The sequence below is a fragment of the Sinohyriopsis cumingii genome, unplaced genomic scaffold (genome assembly GCF_028554795.1).
Source record: "Sinohyriopsis cumingii isolate HCF-2022 unplaced genomic scaffold, ASM2855479v2 utg000229l, whole genome shotgun sequence".
Lineage (NCBI taxonomy): Eukaryota > Metazoa > Mollusca > Bivalvia > Unionida > Unionidae > Sinohyriopsis > Sinohyriopsis cumingii.
This window is the reverse complement of record NW_028315879.1, coordinates 6,569,883-6,593,457: the sequence shown is the minus strand read 5'-3', so window position 1 is coordinate 6,593,457 and position 23,575 is coordinate 6,569,883. Positions and strand designations below refer to the sequence as shown.

At 36.0% G+C, this 23,575-nt stretch overlaps 1 long non-coding RNA gene across 1 annotated transcript; it reads left to right on the top strand.

Annotated features, from left to right (window-relative positions):
- Positions 1-10,598: 10,598 nt before the first annotated feature.
- Positions 10,599-13,163, top strand: LOC149774488 (uncharacterized). Its single transcript, XR_016416843.1, has 5 exons — positions 10,599-10,700; positions 11,039-11,128; positions 11,686-12,367; positions 12,699-12,859; positions 13,055-13,163. It is a non-coding gene; the product is annotated as an uncharacterized LOC149774488 (long non-coding RNA).
- The last annotated feature ends 10,412 nt before the right edge of the window (positions 13,164-23,575 follow it).

The following is a 23,575-nucleotide window of genomic DNA, read 5'->3' as shown; positions in this document are numbered from 1 at the left end:
CCCCTCTTCTACCCTCAAAGTGACACTAAAAATCAATTTGTGCAACGGACTATGGAAGACTTGTACGAGGCCACTTGTCAACGGCGCTTGTCAGCAAGGATAACATGTGGTGGATATGTGGGAACAAGAGTACGATCACCGTTTGAAAACCGATCCCCAGTTTAAACGCATCGAGAAAGGTTACAAGTTGATGGACCCACTGAATCCGCGAGACCGTTTGTACGAAGGACTGAAAAATGCCACCTGTTTGCTGACGAGGAGAAAGGAGAAGAAATCAAATACTTGGACGTGTGTTCGCTATATCCTTACGTGTGAAAATATTGTCGCTTTTACGCAGGACATCCGCAATTGCTGACGAAACATATCGAACTGGACAAAATTCTACAATACGAAGGATTGATCAAGTGCAAAGTCTTGCCTCCCACGGACTTGTATCGTCCCGTTTTACCTCACCATTGCGAAGAAAAACTGATGTTTCCCTTGTGTCGTACTTGTGCCGAGACGTTTAACCAAGACCATTCTTTTCAGCACACCCAGGAAGAACGCGTCTTGACAGGGACGTGGGTCAGCATGGAATTGTTCAAAGTTCTGGACCTGGGATACCAATTGTTAGATGTGTACGAAATGTACCACTTTCCCAAGACAGAAAAATACAACAAGGGAGACGAGATTCAGAAAGGCATTTTCGCGGACTACGTGGATGCCTTTTTGAAACTTAAACAAGAAGTCAGCGGTTATCCTTCCTGACTCCACACTCCTGAAGACCAAATGAAATTCAAAGAGAAATACTGGAAGCAGGAAGGCATCACTTTAGACCACGTGGAGAAAAACTAAAGCAGACGATCGTTTTCCAAAGTGATGTTAAATTGCTTGTCGAATGGTGAACTTTGGGGTATTGAAAGAAGCCCTGCAGTCTGCACATGATGGAAATTTTAGAGTGACCACCTACAAACCGCATAAGATTGTACGTTTACCCACACACCAAATCGCCATTCGGCCTTTGGAAAAACTGTATCAAATCGTGTACCAGAAGCGAGTGCGGCTTCCCAACCACTTCACATTACTGTACGATCACGTCGATATTGGTCAGCAAATAAAAACGGACAACGTCCTAGACCGATAGTTCATTATAACTACCAAGACCAACCTAGAAAGATGAATCCTTTTAAACATACATCATTCAAGCTTGGGGATTTTCAAGTGGAGTGCGATGCTGAGTAATGCCGTACGCTGTGACCTCAGAGATGCAGTAAAGCATCATGGGAACTTTACTCGCTCTCTAGGGCTCTATACTGGTTTTCATAGTCAATGTTATCCTCCACGTGAAACTGTGCAGCTACCACCCTACGAATGTCATCCACAACTGAGCAGACACCTGCGGATTTCACCCTACCCTCATCGAAATGAACCTGTGAAAGCGAATTTTCGTTCCCTGTGCGTTTGACTGAATATTGCAACTTTGAAAGTCGATTCCAAACCTTCCAAGGTAGATGGCCTAAATATCTAGGAGGACCTACCCCAGAAGAATTAGCCAGAGCCGGATTTTTCTACTTGTGGTGAAGGGGATGAAGTCAAGTGATTCAGTTGTGGTGTGCCGCTACACCAGTGTGAACAGAAAGATTCGGCTTACTTGGAACATGCTCGATGGTCTCCGGATTGTCACTACCTACCTTTACCGCTTAGTTGGCCTTGTGGTTAGAGCATCCGCCTCGGATGCGGGCGGTCATGGGTTCGATTCCCGGTCGAGTCATACCAAAGACTTCAAAAATGGTACTAACAGCAACCTCGCTTGGCGCTCATAATTACGAGGTTAGAGTTAGGACTGGTCGGCCTGGTGTCAGGATAATGTGACTTGGTGGGACATCACGCTACATGTCTACGACATGATACTCCAGTGCTAGACATCACTAAAAACTGCCACACTACAGACATCGTAGCGATATGACTGAAAAATTGTTAAAGCTACGTTAAAAATCCAAATCACACACACACACACACACACACACACACACACACACACACTACCTTTAGTGCGACCGAGTCATTGAAGTGGCAATACCATGTCGTTTAAGAAACCAGCTTGGCTAGGAGTCAAACGTTGGATAAGTATTTAAACCCCATTTGAAAAATAATATTTAAGGATTACCAAACGAACTGCAAGAGAAAATATACAAGGAGTTTTGACAGGGACTTTGCCAGAATAAAATCTCAATTGGTGACTGTAGAACTTTTGTCTCGAGACATTCACAAGAGGAAAGTGAAAGAAGTCAACAAACTCGTCAGATTCTCTGGATCAATTTTGCGTTCATCCTATTATTCCGCTTTAGACCGTTTACATCAGCAGATTTTATTGATATTCTTGACTGTTACCCTGAATGGCAGTGGTCAGAAATTACTCACTATGTTCATTATTTCGCTCTAGGAACAGTTAGAAACACTTTGGCTGACTCATGCGTACGACGATGCCACTCAAACCCCACACGCCTATTTGCTCGTAGATTTAAAGCCCTTCAACCCCGATATTTGTCATTTCGAATCCATCTGTTTCACCACTGGTGTACACGTCCTAGTCGTCGACTTAACAAATAAAATCTAACAAAACCTAGGACACTTTGGATCTGTCTCACGCAGTGTCAACATGATGTCCCTTCAGTCTCTTCTTCCCGTCAAATTGATTCGTGCCTTGTACGGCATCAGTCGCGAGAAAGATCCACAAATACGTGCTCGTGTCTTAGAAGCCAGTCTCAGAGAAGTCCTACGATGGTTTACGGTGACAGCACGTCAATTACTACAAAGTATCATTCACATTCATCATCAAACCAAACACTTTTTTTGAGAGAAACAAAGTAGCCTTGACGCAGCTGACCGATTTCCGCATCGACACTCAAACCAAAAAGCAAATCATTTTGAAATCTGGAGGTAGTGGTTCTCTATGAGGTGTCATCATTCGCTCCCTCTTAAAATGGGATCCTAATGCTCCCAAAGTTCTCCACAAGAAAAAAGCCACTCACACCAAAGAATAAAAAGAACAACGATGTCAAGACCAGGTCACAACCCCAGAAAAAGAAAAACCCACATAAAACATCTTCTACCCGCAAGAGAGACACTTCGGCCAGGATGCAACTTTGGATGGCGTGAAATGGTGGTTTGGAAACGGCTTTAGGTGTACATTGTGCCACGGGAGTAGACATCGAAGGTAGTGGTGGTGGTGGAGGTGGTAATGGGATGGCATTGGTCTTCTTTTCTTTTTTCATTTCTGGTTTCCCTGCTTTCTTTTTCACTTCTGTCGAAGGAGGAGTGGAATCATCTTTTTAACCTAAGTTTTCATTTCTTCTCGTTGGGGTGTGGGGGAAGGGGTCAACAAACACGCTGCACTCTTACCTGGAATAGGAGCTGATGACGGTGGCTCCAATTCCTTCCCCTAAGAGCAATTAAATAGCCAACGATGTAGGCACAAATATGAGGTACATGCTCGGAAAAGCGTCCTCTATAATCCAACATAGATAGATCGTTCGCGCCATTCAACATTGAATAAAGGAAGATGACAATAGAGTTGTTTAACAAATTGAAGGACAGTTGGTACTGGATGATGGATGCCTCCTATGTGGTGGAAAGGCTAGAACATGAATGGAGATATCCAGTTACCAAAGACTTTGTGACAATTAATGTGACCAGCCTGAAAGTAGACATTGACCTGGTACAAGGTATGATAGGCAAGGAAGTAGAAAAGTTAAGAGGCTTCGTTCAACTACAGCATGTGAGAGTGGGCACATTGATGGAGGCCCTTGATAATGTGATGAAAGTAAGATGTGTTTAGATATATTGCATTGGACAGAGTGGTCCTTTGTGAAGTACGGACTGGACCAACTAAAAGGAGAAGAAATAATAGAAATGATGAGAAAGGTGATGGAAGAAGAAGTGAACAAGATACAAGACAGGTAGTCTGAAGAAAGAAAGACAAAGAAAAAAGAAAAAAAAGGAGTTTGAAAAACTGAATGAAAACTGGATAAGAAATTTAGATTGATGGGACATCCAGACTGGATTCCAGAGACGGAAAAGAAGAAGAAGGGAATTATTGAGAAAGTGAGGAGATGGTGGAAGAAATGGAGAAAATAGAAGAAGAAGAACCCTTACGCCTCGAAAAGATTTGCTTTCTTGCCTAATACAACTTCTAGGCAGTTGTATAGTTGTTTGTCTGTTGTCTGTTGCATGTGTTATCTCTGTCTCTGTCCCGCCCAAACGTTCTAGGTTTTTTTCCCTGCTCTTTGGTCTCGATTGAGGTCAGCCCCTTGTTACATTGCTGCTAATCGTCAGTACTGTGACGTCACCTTACCTGTAATGTATTTTCCCACTGTCCTAGACAGGCCCAATCCCTCTATAGACCCACTCATGTTAAAATTCCCAAATTTAAATTCCCATTGTCCCTAGAATGGCCCACAATGACAAATTTCCCATTGTCCCCAGAGTGCCGGGACCCTGTTTTTAATGGTAAGTCACATTGTCCCTGGAGTGCCCCACTATACTACTATCATAACAACTCAGATATTTTGATAGCTGGTTGGTTTTTATTTTGTCAGCCAGATGTTGGAGATGCAATTAGTGAAGACGATTATGACAGATGGCTCACTAAATAAAATAAGTATAATTTAGTTTGTGTACAATGCTTGAAAATTACCCCCAGTTTGTATTTACCATGCAAAGAAAGCTTACAACAAGTATCCGTTGCCGTTTCCAATCATTTTCACAGTTGTGTAGTACGGACTCTTTCCGTGATACACAGAATATCAATAAACATGTTGAGGCCTGCTGTTTCCTAATAAATGCATAGAATATCTATAAACATGTTGTAGCCTGCTGTTTCCCAGGAAGTGTATGCTAGATCGATAAAAATGTTGAGTCCTTCTGTTTCCCAATAAATGCACAGAATATCAATAAACATGTTGAGACCTGTTGTTTGCCAAGAAATACGTACAATATCTATAAACATGCTGTGGCCTGCTGTTTCCCAGGAAGTGTATACTAGATCAATAAACTTGTTGAGGCCTACTGTTTCCCAAGAAATACATAGATTATATATGATCTTGTTGAGACCTGCTGAAGAAATCCAAATATTGTCAGTTATTATTCATTAGGAGATGTGCGTCGATCATATTGATAAGCATATCTATCTCACAGTAATGACAACTTTGTACTAATTCAGCTTATAGTTTTATTTTCTATGTCAATGGATTTTAAAATATAATTAATATTGGAATACATATATGACTTGGCCACTTGGACCCGTTCAATTAAATATAGTGGCATAAGTGCCCAGGAATTTACATTACTGTATATTTGTTTTTTATTCATAACTTTTTGTTTTCCATTTCTTCTCTTTTTCCAAAACAAGTTCCTAAAGCTTTTACTCGATCCTTGATTAAATGTGGGGGTAATCCTAGATGATTTCTCCACCAGTTCCATATTTTAAGTATCTTGGTTCTTTCATGATTAATTTTAGTCCCTGAAGCTTTACAAAATTGTTCAAATTCACTTTACAGATGTTTGAAGGAATTTGGGTCTTTTATAAAGTTTGTGCAATCGTCTTCATGTTGTAACATTTTTATTTCATCCCTTATATTTGGGATATTAATACCTTCTATATTTCTGTTAAGTCTTTTCTATGCTTAGTATTTCAATCGCTGTTGCATATAATAGCATTGACAGTGGGCAGCCTTGCCTCAATGTCAAATCTCCCAGTGTTAGCACCATTTACCTGTACTCTTGCACTTACTTTGTTATACAGGATTTTAGTCCATTTTTGGAAATTAATTCCAAATCCAAATTTCTCCAATACTTTTTGTATATAGTTATGTTCTAGTCTGTCAAATGCTTTTTCCTGGTTGAAAAGTACCATAGCACCTTTCAGACCTGCTTCCTGTAAATAATATATAATAGTTATTATGCTCAATATGTTGTTTTAAATGTACCGCTCTTTTGCCCCACATGTTTGATTAATGTTAATTCTTTTATCGATTCCTTTTCTAATTCTCTCAGCAAATATTTTACTTAAAATTTTGTAGTCAGTATTTAGGAGGGAGATGGGCCTCCAGTTTTTAAGGTCTTCTTTATCCTCTTTCGCTTTATGTATTAATGTTATGATCCCTTCCCTCATTGTTTTAGACATTGTCTCATTTCTCAGTAGTATGTTGTAGTATAACCGTTCTTGGATGGGCGACAACTCACCTTGGAACTTTTGATAGAATTCTGCGGTGAGTCCATCTCCACCTGGGAATTTCCCTTTTGTTAATTGGCTTGTACTCTTTTTAATTTCATCTATGGAAATGAAATCACATAGGCTTTTATGTTCTGATAATATTCTCTTGCACTTTATCCACTCTAAGTAATCATCTATAGTTTCATTTTCAATCGTTTGTGATGTATATAGGTTGCTGTACAATTCTTTAATTTATTCTAAGATTTAATTTTCCCCGATATTACTTTATTCACTTTATCTTTTAATTTTTCCATATATTTTTCTCCCACCCTTTTGTACTTCCTCCTTTTATATAATCCTTCCGCTTTTTTATATACCCCCATGGATTTTCTTGCTGTTATTTCTATTCCCTGATTTTCCTCATCAAGTATTTTGTCAAGTTTCTCTTTAAGTGTTTTTCCCAATTCCACTATATTTCCTTTTTCTAATTACCTTTTAATTGCCTCTTTTTCCATTTTCTGTTTCTCTCTCCTTATTGCAGAGTATCTTATCACTTTCTGTATGAAAGTGGGTTTTTATTTGTCCCATTTGTTTATTATATATCTATTCCCTTTGTTTGTAAAACTTTCTATTTCATCCACGATTTCTTTAATAAATTCTTTTTCCTCCAGGATTTTATTGTTCAATTTCCAATGCCCTTTACCCCATTTATGTTTATTTTCTGTATTTATTTCTAGTTACATTAATTTATGATAAGATATTTTTATATCTGTGACCCCTGCACTTTTGTAAATGTTGTGCTCATAATGTGTGCAATAAAACTTGTCTAGTCTACTACCTTGGTTGTCTTTTTAAATATACGTAAAATCCATCCTAAGCAAACTTTACCTTCTGTATATATCTATCAAATTATGTTTAGTGAAAAAGTAGGAAGTTCACCCACCCTGTCCACTTTATCCCCCACCCAATTAAAATCCCCTCCTAATATGAGGTTTTCCATTGAAATTTTTTCTAAATATTTAAACAGGTTTTCAATGAATTGTTGCTTTTTGTTTTTATTAGCAGGTATTTATACATTTATAAAATGAGTGTCCTCTATCACAATATGTATCAATCTTCCCGCAAAAAAAGTTTCCCTCGTTTGTTTGCTCCCATGTTACTCCCATTTTATTCTTGATAAAAGTAGCTACCCCTCCCCTTACATCTTCTCCTTTATAATCATTCACAATTATAACCCCATTTAAATTTTTCTCACATAAAGTTATTAGTTCTTTAGTGAACTTATTATGTGTTTCTTATATGAAAATCATATCATAATTTGTCTTGTTATTTAGTTTAATCATTTTTTTCCCTATTTATTCAGCTTAAATTTGCTGAGGCTATATGAAAGTTTTTTATCTCCATTTTTGCCTCTCCACCAGGTTGTTGCATTTTTGGTTATACATTAAGTATTATTGGTTTTAATTTAGAATTGAAATATCACCTAAGGGATCAAATAGAAATTTATTAGTCAACATGTAGACCCACTCCATAACCTTCTTGAATCTGTAATCCAGAAATTCCGATTAACTATGCAACTTTTAGAATCATACAATACATTATATAAAATATGAAAATGTATACCTTAAAACAATACTGCATTTTTATCCATGATTTCAATTTTGCAAGAAGTTGTCCCACATGTACAAAATCGTCTGCTACCCAATATGTGAACTTGTCGGTAGAACATAAATTCTCAAGAAATTCCCCGGCATATAGTCTGTTTCTATATTTTAGTAAATTTTTCCCCATCAACAAGACGTAAACACATTGCATCCTATTCATTGTTGTTTCTCTTCACGTAATAGCTTAATTTTTATAAAATGTTAAACTTTACTAATTCTGTTACAAGATCACTTGAGTTTGCAAAAATATATCTTGCCATTTATTGGCATTCTACATTGAATTTTGTAAAACTAGCTATAAAACTGACCTAATTACTCAACTGCTGACAGAAACAGTCTGCAATAATGTGTTTCATTTCTATAGCTTGATGGATATACATTACATATTTCAAAGCTGTGCACAGAATAGGCCGACATATCGCGAGTCAGGAAAACATGGGGGCGGTATCCCCTGTGTCCAAAATTAATATTATTTTGAATAGAATATTCTAGTGACAATTGCCTCTTTTCAAATGGAAAGCATTGCTTTATTTTATTTTCGTCAATCGGTTAAATTCGGTATGCATTTTGCTTCAATATTGGAGATGGAAACCTTATGTGCGCAAATGTCAGACAACTTTGTACATCATGGATGGTGTCCTACATACTTTTATGATCAGAAAACAAAATCCCATTGTTTTAGTTATGGCCACTGATTTTAAAAATATTCATCCAAGCTAATAATAATAATAATAATAATAATAATGAGGACTTTGCATAGCCCCTAATCTTTAGAAGCTCTAAGCGCTTTACAACATTAGACAACACCTTAAACATAAAAAACATACATAATGATATGATTACAAAAATAAACACCATGAAATTAGAAAACATAAAAAACATGCTGAGAATATTTAAGGTAGGAAGCATTATTAGGTCTTTAAGTTTGTTTTTGCAGTCAGAATAAGTGACTTTTGAGAGCACTCTTGAATGGGATCACTGTGACTTTGTGTCTAAGTTCAGTGGGCAATTCATTTCACGTTGCTGGACCCTGGTATGCAAAAGAACGCTGTCCATATGACTTTGTTTTCATAGTGGGAATAATGAGTATATGATTGTCAGAAGAGGAGTCTAAGTATCTTGCTGGTGTGTACACATAGGTGAGGTCGGATAGGTATGTTGGACTAGAGTCTGTCAGTGAAACGTAGCACAGAGAACACATTTTGTGTTTGATTCTGGATCGAATGGATAGCCAGTGTAGGGTACAGAGCAGCGGGGAGGTGTACTCTGATTGTAGTACTCTAAGTATGATCCAAGCAGCTATGTTTTGAGCCTTTTGAAGTTTCTGGAGTAGGTATTAAGATGAACCAGACAGGATTGAGTTACAATAGTCCAGTCTTGAATGTACTAATGAACACACAAATGTTTTAGTGGCATCAACTGAAAGATATCTGCGAATGGAGGTGATGCGTTTCAGCTCAAGATATGCAGCCTTGTATATGTTCATGACATGTTGGTGCAATGTGAGAGTACTATCCAGAGTAACACCTAGGTTTCGTACTGATTGTGTGAATTTAATGTTCGCGTTGCTGATATTTATTGTGTGAGGTAAAGGATGTGAATGAGAAAGTCTTTGTTTTGTGATCAGCATGGCCTCCGTTTTATCATCATTCATCTGCAGCTTGTTGCATGTCATCCATGATTTCACATCGGAAATGCACATCTCTACACCTTGGATTGTAGCATCAACTTCAGTTGGATGCCTAGATTTGCATATTTGGGTGTGATCAGTGTACAATTGGTGAGACACTGGATGATGATCTATGACACTTGAGAGCAGCTGAGTGTATAGAATGAAGAAAACAGGTCCAAGTACATACCCCTGTGGAACACCACAACATAGATCAACTGGGCTGGAGTGTATTCCATTTGAAGACACAATTTGAGTCCTGTGGCAAGGGCGATATGCAGATTGTACATTGCTAAAAGGACTGTTTGAATTCAGATGAGATACAAGCTGGGATCGAACAACCTTTTCCAAGTTTTTTTATATGAATGGGAGATTAGAAACCGGGCAGTAGTTGTTTAAATCGTTATGGTCTAGAGTTGATTTCTTCAGCAGAGGTTTTACAATGGAAGTTTTGAAAAATAATGGGAATTATGCTGATGTGAGAAAGGTATTAACAACATCAGTTAGTGAAGGCAATACTGGATCTAAGCACTCAAGCAGCAGTAATATTGGAATTGGATCAAGTTCACATGACTTTGGTGCACTCTTCATCAGGATGGTAAAAATAGGATGATTACTTAATAATGCATTTATTGGTGGTGAGAGACTAAATACATGACTTGATACTTTTGTTTAGCATTAATTGGAAAGCTGAAGATTAGTAATCTTTTGATATACATATCTTAATTGTACCATTTAATTTACAAATTTCAATGTAATTTGCATTGGTAAAATGTTTAGCGCAAGAAAAGTCATTATGAATCGGAGATAAATCATATTTTTGTTTTGTCTGGAGCTTGACTAATTTATTGCACATTTCTGTACACTATTTTGTCTTTAATACAGGCTTATTCACTGCATTTGGATGCATTTCATGGTGAAAATTCACCAGCTTGATTTAACAGTGGTGAATATTGCTAGCGATTGTTCTGCAAACTCTGTATGTCACAAGTTGTCAGTGTACTCAAGGACTCATACAGTATTTACAAGTTCTCATTGATATTTCAGATGAAAATGAAGAACTGATAAAAAGATGAAAATCTCAAGTGGAAACCTTTCCGGTCAGCCATCTCATCCAAAACCTCCTGAAATGGAGAGTATTTTGCAGACTCCAAGATTTCCTCTTTTCCTGCTGGTATGTTCTATTTAGTTTATCTGGTTTCTTTTTATCAATTGCTTTTATACCATGCCACAATTGGAAATTCCTTATCAAACGAATGCATAAATTTCATCATTTTTCTGTCTGTTTAATAAGATGTGTTTAAAAGTACTTACTTACTCATGATGCTGTATATATGAGATTGGACGTTTTGTTAAAAAAAGAATACATTTTGTGATATATTGTATCACTGCCTTACATACAGTGGTCATTTTGATCAGTATGCATTTTGTTTACATGCCAAAAAATCCAGTCTGGTTTCTTTGGGTTTTTTTTACTGAATTAAGGACTAGTGATTATTTTTGTACATTTAGCTGTATCCAGAAGGACAACACTATCCCCAACCCCATCCACTCTGGAGTGGAGAATATAAAGATTTCTCTCTGCCAGTTCCTCTGCAACTAGTAAGTATTGAGGATGGAAAAAATGTACATTATAGAATAATGAAACAAATACTACAGGTGTTGACTTTTATATAATCTCTTATTTCATTTACTGCTCTCTAAATATGAGTAAGTCAATTATACACTGTATCCATGAATTTAATTCTCATCTAACGCAGTAGAACTATTTTATGTTTAACTAAATTTTTGGTAATTTGTGGCATTAAACTAAAAACACATTTTATAGTATCTAACAAGGCTTATGTTCAGTGCATGTAAAACTCATTGGTTTGTTGTCATTTCAGTTGATAATAGTCTTGTCATCTTGTAGACATTTTGAATGTTAGTGTTCAATGCTAATTTCATACACATTGAGTCAACATCAGTATTTGTTTGGAAAATGGAAGATCATGACATGAAAGCACAAGCTCTTGTAGTTTAGATACTGATATTTCTGAACATTGTGAGATGTTAATTAATTAAATTATAGGTCATAATGCAAATAAACAATAAAAAATTTTCATTGATGTGTCTACTCTGTTCATCATTCCATTGGGTTTTTTATTTTCCTTTCTTAGGTATACCATTGTCATCTGTAAGTCAGACGCCTAAGCCATCTACATTGAATGCAGACTTTACAGACACCAGCAGTGAAACAATATGACTAGGGAATAAAAGAATAAAGGATTACAGGGAAAAGTTTTGTTTATTTTCAAATAAATTGTACAAAAAACCATGTATTTCATTCCATAAATATATTTCATTGTTAAACCCATGTTCACTGTACAGATCTTTATAAGGAGTTAATAGTAATGATCTTGATCTTTCAAAACTAATTTCATCACAAATGTCTTACAGATTTCCAGTCTGTCTGCATGAGTTCGAGTCTCGGATTCGGCCAATGTGGTTATGTGAGAAAGCTTGCCAGTACCTTCTCGTGGGTCGGTGGTTCTTTCCGGGGGTTTCCCGGGTTCTTCCTCCACCATTTACACTGGCCTCCATGTATAGCCTATTTTGTGCTGAAAAATTGCGTTAAACCATAGAACAACAACAACAACAGATTTCCAGTTCAGTGTACTTATGAAACTGGACACAAATATTGAGAATTTGCTGGAGCAGCTGGCCCTACAAAGGAAAGGTTTAGTTCATACACAAGGCCCAGACACAGAATATAGAGAAGAAATTCTTGAAATGCCATGTGATTCAGTGGAGAAACTAGAGGGCCTTTGCCAGAGGTTGGAGGAGAATACCAAGAAGATGGTAAATTGGAGCCTTATTTTCTATTAAAATAAAAACTGTTATAACCTTTATTTGCTGTAGTGAACATCAGTCTTTGAGTGAATGTCATTTGTGAAGTTAATATATTCACGGTGGTTAATTTATTTTATAATTGTTGTTAGTACAATGTGTTGCGTAGTTAGTGTTATCAATTTTTTTCAAGTTAGAGAAAATACATTTGCTTGCAAAACCATGGCAAAAAAGAACTATATACAAGCATATTTTGTCACATCGATCATGAAATACTACTACTAATAATAATATAAAAATAAAATAATAATAATAATAATAATAATAATAATAATATTTTCAGATACGCTACTTGAGCTCCCTTGGCAGGTATACAATTGGGGATAGTTTCTGCAGGATGATGAAAAAGCTTGGAACAAAAGACTGGCCAGAGTAAAGCCTAAAGCGACGTAAAGGGAAAAAAGCATTTCAGGAGCTTGTGATATGTCAGGTTTTAATGAGAAAGTATGGCTTGATTTAAATTGTCTGTTTTGCATGTGACTTGCCAGAGATTTTTAAATGAATGGATAAAGCAACTCGAGACCACATTTCAAAGTACGCGTTTTAAAAATATTCCATTGATTATTGCTGTCATTTGGAAAAATGCAATGCATCCTTTTGTTGAGAAACTTATTTTAAAACATTGTATTACTCTTGCAGAAGCCTGCTTCAAAAATAATGGCAAAGCAAAGGCAAATGGAATGGAAGAGGCCATATCGGAAACCCTCAAGTATGCACCCAACCAACGCAGAAGGATAAAATACAAGGTTATCCAAATGACTCTTATTTCATCAATATTGGATTCACTTTCGTCTTTTAAAGCATGGTATTTGCAAAGCGGATGCATTTTTAAATTGATAACAAAATCAGCTTATCCTATTGCCACTACTATCAGAGCTTGAGTACAGCTAACTACAATTTACATACATCTTGTCTGATTGGACAAGTGCCTCCATTTGGAATTTTTATTCACATGAAATATTTGGACAAAATAAATTCATCTTTGCGCAAATTGATTGCACCATCCATTTGCCTGAAATGACAAGTAAGTGCAAAGTTACTTTGTACCTTGGCTTAAAGATATTAAGGGAAGTGCAGTGAAGAAAATTTCATACATTTTCATAATGCTAGTTGACATGACTTCTGCATATGTAAGTAGTGCTGAGATGATATGACTTTATTTAAGCATTACATTTATTTTTTTAATTTGCAGGTGCCTGAGCAGAAGAAGTAACAGATAAACTTTACAGTCGAGTTGGAGACTGATTCTGATTCATAATCTTAATTAAATTTAGAAAATAAAGTAATATTAAAATATCTGTTGTATTGTTTCCTTCTTTCATTTTTGTCTCTTAAAAACAAATGTCTGAACCTTCAGGCTGTAAATTCAGTGGATTCTTTATCTACCTTTACCTTACACAATGCTACTTTAAAAAAAATTAATTATCCCCATTGGGGTAGGTTCCCCCAACCCCCGCCCTACTTTGTCAACTTACCTGCCACATTTAAATCTAACGGAAGGCCCTGCTGTAAAGCCTGTTACTCAAACTACCCAATAAGAGGATTTCATACATTCGCAAATCCTAGATGGATGGTAATGTTTTCATTTTGTAATGTAGATTTGGATATTCTTGCCACCAGTAGGGAATATGTGTTTCAGAAACACAAGCAGCATTCATCAGATTTGCAATTAGGTTTTATATGTTGTGAGGATGTTGTAGGAAGGTTTTTTTTATAATATTAAACAGCATTCCAGCAAGTTCACCAAATCACATTGCCACAACATTATATGACAACGTTGCCACAATCTTATGGCAATGTTATTGCAACATGTAACTGTTAACTGGGTTACACCTCTCCACGACGATGACACTGACAGCCTGAAAGAGGACCCCTCCCACAGACTATTATGAAAGCAAGTTAAATTACAATTTTTATTAAATCTCTCTAGGTCTTCATTGCTTTCATGGCCAAATACATGGAAATGGAGGAAAATGAGGGAAGATCATATGATATGATGCCACGTGAAATGGCAGAAAAGTGGCTGTCCTGTTCACCAACTACACCTTGTTCTTACAAAATGTGGCTGTTACTCATTCCCGTGACGATATCACTGACAGGCATCAGTGAGGAATGCCCCAACAAGCATAATACAAATTGCTTCCATTGTAATTGTTACAATTCCATTATGACTGCTCCAGTGTCCTAGTGGTTAGAGCGTCCGCCTCAGAAGCGGGAAGTTGTGGGTTCGAACCCCGGCCATGTCATACCAAAGACTTACAAAAATGGTAATAACATCTGCCTCGCTAGACGCTCAGCATTAAGAGGTTAGTGTTAGGACTTGTCGGCCTGGTGCCAGGATAATGTGACTTGGTGCGACATCATGCTACATGTCTGCAGCATGATGCCCCAGTGCTAGACATCACTATAAACTGCCACACTGCAGACATCGTAGCAATATGACTGAAAAATTATTCAAGCTACGTTACAAATCCAATCACACACACACAATTCCATTCAACGATTCAGAACCAACACTAATTCAGTACTACAGTTCTTGCATTTCAATCCAATTTTGCTTTTGAAATGTAGTACCACTAGATTCATAATGAACCCATTCCATTAAAACACTCGCAAATACTTATTATTCCTCGCTACAACTGAAATATAACTTTATAAAAAAAAACTTGGAATTGTGTTTTATGCAAGGGCATGGACATGCACAAAAAACTTGCAAATGAAGCTTGAATAAAACCCCGACTTTGGATAAGAGTTTACCAATCCATTACCCCAGCTTGAGGGTAATATCCGACCACGGCGATTTATATACCCATCGACTGCTCCAGCTTGAGGGCAAAATCCAAACACGTCCCATCTGTAAACGCCACTTGAGCATCCTGATGCTGTTGTAGCTGCCATTTGACAGAATCACAAACGTGGATATATTTCTTAATTTCCTCTAGTTGTTGAGCTAGTTTAGCTGTATGAAATTCCTTAGTGCAGACTCACTCATTATTAATATTACAACAGTGATTTAATTACACATCACCTGTCAGCACACCAATGATAAGTCAGTTATTTTATAACACATCAACAAGCTTGCCCCTTGCACTCCCCCCCCCCTTTTTATTTGGGCACATGTGGACACGAATCTGCAAGGCTCGAATTGTCATTTTTAATATAAGATCTCAGCATTTTTAAGGCCTCAATTTTAAAGACTGACCATTAAAACCCCAAAAAGGTCAGTTCACCCCAACCCGTCTTGTGGATACAAGGCTCAAATCGGCATTTTACGAGGTCTGTTTACCCCTGTCCCTGCTGGTTAGAAGTACATAATAATTACAAAGTAGAACCTTAGTATGCATTTTCTTTGGCCATGTTTCTCATTTCCTCATACTTGCTTTGAAATCCTTATGTTATCAACTGGGTCACCAGCATTCGTTTAGTAACAGCAAGTATATATATATATATATATATATATATATATATATATATATATATATATATATATATATATATATATATATATATATATATATATAGGTCAAAGGAAACACAATAAAAATGTTTGATTTAACAATGATATATTTGCCTCAGGTCCGTGTCCCTGAAGCGAATATTAACTGTCCATTGATTTTCTTGGCTCTTCTTTACTAGGAAATTGACAATAGAGATTTCTGCGATGGTGAAGGCAATGTAAAAATTGGTTACTATAACATATACATTTTACGCCATGTTAGAAAAAATAAATCCAATGGAAAGGTTATAGTCTGATAATCTTCATTAAATTAAGTTAATATAGGGGAAAAAACTTTAACAGTTCATAAATATTTTTCAGTGCTGAATAAAGATACAACATAACACTTTCTGTTGTGATTTTAAAAGTTTCTGGCACTATGAAAAATTTCTAGAACTATAATGTATAAATGTCCTCAAAAGATTATGTTAATATGGGAGAAAAATCTGTTATGAAATAAACTGACAAGATCTTGTATGAATTCATGTTATCTTTAAATATGATATTTGTGTGAAAATATCCGGAAGAAAAAACATGATGGTGCCACTAACATATACAATGTGGTTGCCACAGTGGCCATATTAAGAAACTTTTTATCGCTACTTCTGAATGGATAATTGTGTCAGCGTGTCAACATGTGTACAAAATACTTATGTTGATGTCTAGCAGGTCCTGAATGAGAATTATGGTGCTGTACGGACATCCTATAAGGCCACCAACGTGGCCATCCTGAAAATCTTGTTATCACTACTTCTCCTGAATGAATCGTCATATAAATGAAAGACTTCGTATGTCAAGTTGGACGTTAATGAAAATAGTGCCAATCTAACCTCCAATATGGCTGTTTTAATGGGCATCTGGAAAACCGTTTCATTGCTACTTCTCCTAGATGGCTGGTTATTTTGATATTGTGCTTTCACTAGATGACCTATTTGATGTCTAGTTGGCCGTAAATGGAACTCTGCATGTGGTTTTGATGTCTAGTTGGTCCTAAATGTGGTTTTTGCTCATAGACTTCTAATGGTATTATAGTTGGTTCCTTAATGAAACTGCTGTACAAAATTAAAAGGCCTTCTCGCTTTCTACCAAGTTTGGATACAATTATCTTCACCAGCTAGGATTTCCTGGTCCTCTTTTTTATACATCAACCCTTGGCATATGTAGCTAGCTAAAACAGTGTTTTGAACAATTAATTGCCCTCTTGCAAATAGAATCCCAATTGCAAGCTTTTACCAATGTGAGAGTTCCTTATATAAGTAGCTAAGTATTCAGTAACTGAATTTCCACATCCACATGCATCAACTCAGGATTAAAAGTTGCAACAAATATACAAATTGGAAAATCTTGAGACATGTGTCACTTTGTATGGTGGGTATTATGATTTAAACGCAACAAGGAATTTGAATTAGGGCTAATTTCTTTAAACTGTATTCAGTCATGGGGCCCTGGGTTACAGAATGGTCTAGGCACACACATCACTCAAACTAATCAACTCTCTCTAGTCCAACCAATGTGTGTATATGAGAAAGCTTCCCAGTAGCGTTATGTGTGTTGATTTCCTCCAATAAATATGCTGGCTGCCATGTAAAGCCTATGATGTCCTGAAAAATGGTGTTAAGCTCCATACAAGCAAGCTAAACAATCAATGATTTAATGGAACAGTAGACACCATTTAAGCTAAATATACCAAGAATTGATTTAGAGACTTGGTTAGTGATGATGACTTAAAATTGGCAAAAGATTAAACAGATAAAAGAAAGGACCATTCATGGCACTGTAATATAACAAATGAGGAAAAACAGAAGTTTAATGCATTTGAACCTTTTGTTTTTTCACAGTTTCAACTTAATTTAAGTCATAAGGCTCCTTATTTTGCCTTACCAAACATATAGCAAGTTATTACCTCAAGCCCCAGCACTGATAATGCCTCACAAGTAAGCAGTCTTTCATGCAGTCTCAGGTCTGAGTATATGTCTAGCAATACTGTATGTCCAGTTTGTTTATAAAATTCTTCTCACAAGGTACAGTTGTCAGAGAGACATGATAAATTCAATAAGTGTGGTAATGAAGGGACAGGCATTCTTTATTTATGCACACATCCCAAAGGGACATTGCTATGTTTGAATCAACACTGAACTGAAGAATGGAGCATCAGCTGCATCAATTAAGATATTGTGGCCCACACAAAATACTGCAAGGATTGTGATCTATTTCTAAGTACAATGGGCATGAATTATTGTAGCAGACTGGAGGAAGTAATCCAGAATTTATTAATATCTTCAAGCATAATATAGTAAGTTTTCATCTGTAATCTGTGGAATGTTTTTCGCATACAGTTTGCAGAATTTGTCTTTGCGTCATCGTTTTTCTTTTTCTTCATCTTTCCAGCTTAAGGTATCTTGATAATTCGTATGGTGCCGTGCAAATGCACTTGATGATTACCACAGCCAGTGACATTGTATCAAATCTTCTGGGATCAGATGATTCAATGCAATTTCCACATAAACTATCCTCATATTTGCTATTTGACTTATTAAGTTATTTTGGCTAAATAATAATAAAAACAATCTAGTCTGATGTATTGATAGTGTTCTGAATGACCATATTATATTCTCTGTATCTACCCTAGAAAATCCTGAGTGGATCGCTGTTTGGTTTTAATAAACCAAAGTAATCCAATGAAAGGCACTTTACAGACACAAGTGTCTGTTTCCTGTATGCAGTGATTAAATGATAGTATTGAGTCTTTATTTTTTTAAACTGATTATGCATAGGATCACCTTCAATGTGCGGTATGAATTAGTTATACTAATTAAGGAGCGGGCAATATTTGAATTTCAAAGATAAAATGTATGCCATGATCACTTTAGTAGGAGGAGTTGTCAATTGAGGTGATCCTTTCTGTTAGAATAAATATTATTTACTAAACCATTTTCGCAAGTTATGACATCAGGATGATTCAAAGAAAGAAAATTCATTAAATTGAACATATAAAATGTAAGACTGCAACAGAGTCTAGATGAACTATTTCTTCAGAGACATAATCCAGACTATGTGGCAGCAAAATTATCAAATAGGACACAACTAAGAGACAATCACATTTTCAGCCACAATGGTTTGATAGTTATCAATGGCTTGAATTCATTGACTATGAAGGCAAAGTGATTACTGCAAAAAAGAGATCCCAAACTGTCACAGATTGTAAATTTTACCAGTGTAAATGACAAATTCAGGATTTAATCAAGCAAGTCTCATGATAGTTTTATACCTAATAAAGCAATTTGTACCACAGATTATTCATGACACTTAGGCCAGCATGTACAAAATATTCCTCAAGTTACAGTTGCTAGCACTCCACTAAGAAATGTCATTTTATAATAAATGAGAACGAAATGGAAAAAGGTCAATAAAGTGATTGCACTCTTTAACACAGCCTACTACCTAACCCAATAATGAAAATGATTTGGTACATTATTTCTTTGTGTTTTATGGAATAAATGCATACATCTGATTGAATTTTAGGCAAGAGACTGAACTTTTGGGTTCAGTTAAAATGTAGGTGAAACAAATGCATTTTCTAAAACCACTTGTCCTGGGCTTGGCTTTGAGAATAATCTTGTGCATTTTCAACACTTGTATCAGTGTGCATTGTGACTTTTTTTAAAGATAGCTCTAAATGGTATTGGGTATATATCATTTTCTTCAACTGCACACTGTTGTCTTCCATTTGATTTGATGACTAACAGTTATTCTGTCTACACAGCAGTAGGCCTCAACATCAGGAAAAATTCTGTATACTTCAGTTACAGCTGAAATAGGTTTTGCATTAGCACCTGAATCAAGCAAAAAAGGTTGTGTTCTGGTGTGTGTATAGAAATGGCTGAAAGTAATACAGACAAAAGCCATAAGAGTACACAAGTTACATATGAATACCACCAATTCGCTTGCATGTGTGGCACACAAGTTCAAAGATTTGCTTCTTGTTTATTTTTGTGCACACATTGTTCAACTCATAAGATATTTTAAGAGCTATTTCTCTATTGTATGCACAATTCATTTACAAATATGATTAGTGGGCCACACCGAAGGCCATACTATTAGTTCACTTGGCAATATGGTAAAGTCAGCTGAAAAGCATAATCATCCATTACAAGAGCATTATGATATGAACATTATGTATTTAGAACATATAGATTTTTCTTTTCCAAATGGAGTCCAAGTAATTACTGCCCAATCCAGGTATAATTTTTTATACAAGTAAAGAACAAAATAAGATAAATCTTCATTTATTTGCAATAGATAATACACTTCTTAATGAATATAAACTTTTACATTTATTTTGTATCACTTGAATAAACAATATTTCTTTCAGTTCATTTTAAACTTTTATTTTATATCACTTGAGTAAACAATATCTCTTTCAGTTCATTTAAAACTTAGAAACAGGTTCTTCCAGTTACAATAATCAATTTTGGAAACAATAAACAAACTGGAACTTTTGACCTAATTATATTACATTTACTAGGGTTAAAATAATAAATTTCTTAACATAATAAATTAACAGTTCCAGTTAATCAAACACAAAATCATCTTTTATACAGGTTGTGAACTGTTCTTATTTACAGCATAAAGCTTATAGTTTCCAGATCGATTGAAGCTTACATGTTGCAGTTGCTGACACATGTATTTCCAGCATGGTTTGCATACATTCCACCTTTAATAATTTTGTTACTTCCCCCCCACCCCATTCAGTAACAAGTATCAACAATCAGGATCATTCTAAGGCAAAGTTTATAACTTGTGTACCACAGTCATCAGAAAGATAAAGATGCAAAACTTTAAGATGCCTGAACTGTCAAAAGAAGAAAACAGTTTGATGTTTTCCCAAGTTTTGAACCAGTTAACTTGAATTCTCAGACCATCAATTGCTACATCCCCAGTAAATACAATTGTTAGGTAATAATGAGAACTCACCTTCAGTTATCTGTGTATATATATAATTTTAATAACCAAGAATACCGCATGTGTAAGAACATAATAGCCTTCAATGGTAAAGTCAGAACTGAGAAGAGAGAAATAAACAAGCATAGTACATGACATACTATATCCATAAATTATTGACTGGGAAAAACATTACAGAAAACCATTTCTGCTGGCAGTAAGATGTTGAACCCATATGTCATAAATATCCGGTTGGAATCTAGGACCAGTAATATTCATAATGGGTAGTAACCCCCACCCCCCGTCCAAAGTGAGAAGGGCCTGATTTGTAATCTTTGCCACCCAACCTATCACATGCTTTATAGTACATGTACTATCCTCCTTACTGAATTCAAAATAAAATAAACATTATATTCCATAACGGGGTTTGTTTGTGATATTTGCAATTAAAAGACCTAATATTTTCCCATATTTTGATTTCAAACATTCAATGACAGAACAGAAACACATTTGCCGATGTCAGCACGCTGCTCCGTCGCCGCTGAGATACGACCTACTTAATGTAGAATTTGCACAGACATAGCCAGCCCATAATCATGAAATTTCGTAGAAACTACAAACATAACAAATAAATTAATTCCAGATTAAAGGGAAACGTTATTGCATTACGCATTCATCATAATAGGATTCCAAATTTCAAATAAAATAGACCAACGCCGTCATTTTCTTTCAAAAGTTATGTAAATAGGCGAATAAATTCAAATTTATCTGGGCGCAGTTATTTGCACATTAAAAATGGTGTTGTTGTGTAATGATGAACATGCGCTTGTGTATTTAGTTTGGAATACATTCAGCTTCCTGTAGTGTGTTGTATATATGTATAATTAGGAATTAGGTAGAATAATAAAATGAACGTATAATGAAAAGGTTATTCCATTTGTATGGAGAAATATGAACTTGTTTTGTCGGATGGATATCCTACACTCTCAATGTCGGGCAGTATTTCCAACCAACAATCTCATTCATATTTCCCATACTAATGCAGTAATCTATGACTGCAAACACATGTCGTAAAAACGTTTGGCCAATACGTCTTTTTAGACATGTATGTCATCCTATTACGGGCAATTGCAATTGTCAACCTAGGGTTACCGCGTTCTTCTTTCTTGCAACATTCGTGTCAATGATGTTCCATTGTGTAATATCATCTTTATTTATCATTGACTCACTACAAATACTCATCATGGAAATATGACTGTCCTTAATTTAATGGTACTCAAACAAATGTCATCCGATATTGTTCAGGCCCACCTATATTCCTTTGTAAAGAGATATTGATGAATGTTTACGAAATCAATTGAAACATAAACCAACCATTATGCAAGGGTTTCATGTGTGATTGTGTTTGAACATATTAATTAGTCCTTAGAGAAAGGTTCGTGCCCGAGAACAGACAAGTTATAATACCTCCTCGATCAAAAACACAACTGATTGTTTGGATGTAACACTTACTGTGATACTACTTATGTCATCGCTGTTGCAACAAATTCCCTAGAAGTAAGCAAATTTCATGGTTCATAATTTAAAGAACTGATTTCACAAGAATGCTGATCATGCAGTAAAGACATATCTTAGAAAAAACAAGCCACAGTGTTGAAAGTGTTGAGCATACCCTAGGCTTAAATAAGTGTTACTATGGTATGCTTTGATGGCTCGTCGATTGCAGTAAACGTGTCATCCACATACGTACGTAAACAAAAAGCATTTTTTGAAAACCTAACGTTGCGTTGTCACACCTGCCCAGTGCACTTTTTGAATCTAATAAACAAATCCGTTTGAATCACGGTTTAAGGGACTATATTTGAGTCATCATCAATAGTTCGCCTTTAGAATGGGATAACAATGCGAAAGACGAGAAGGATAAAATAAAGTCAGACTAAAGAAAATTTGTTGTATCATTTGTGCTGCCGGTTTAAATTAAAAGGAGAAAATGAAAACCCCTAGAAAAAAATCAAAAGTCCAAGGCAGAACAGGTGTATTACATAGTTTACGGAATGTATAAAATGTCTTCTTTTTCTGATACATTTTTTGGAATATTATGTCATCAGAGCAGCAATCGGAAATTCAACTTTGAAAAATAGACATACACACAAGATGTGGGGGATCATTTACTCGAATGTGATTGTTCCCACATTGTATAAGTGGATGAGTACCTGTTCAGCGTTGTCTTATGTTAGTGTAGGACATTCCCTTCGAATTAACCAAGTAATTTGCCCACCTAAATCTGTTAAAGCAACCATTTACCCTGTACGCTTGTTGGGGGACGACCAAACCCCTCGTCGTACCATAAAATCTGTATTTTCTACTTCCATGTTTAAGGAATGCCTTGCATAGATATATGTACACCCTACCATATACAGGGCACACCACATAAAAACTGTGTTTACGGTATGCGTTAAATGTTCATGAAGGAATGTGATCAAATGGCAGGGTCATGGGTTCTCAATGGATGAACTTTGACCAGACTTCAAACCATTCCTGTATATTGGCATTGAAATACATTTGTGTCAATTATAACAACTTCGAACCTGCAAGACAGAAGTTTTTATTTGAAGTAAGATGGATACTCTTTATGGTGACGTACCTCCAGATAAAACCATTGATTTGGGAATGGTGTTTATGAAATAAATTTAGATCGTATAATGTAAGGATTTTATTTTTCG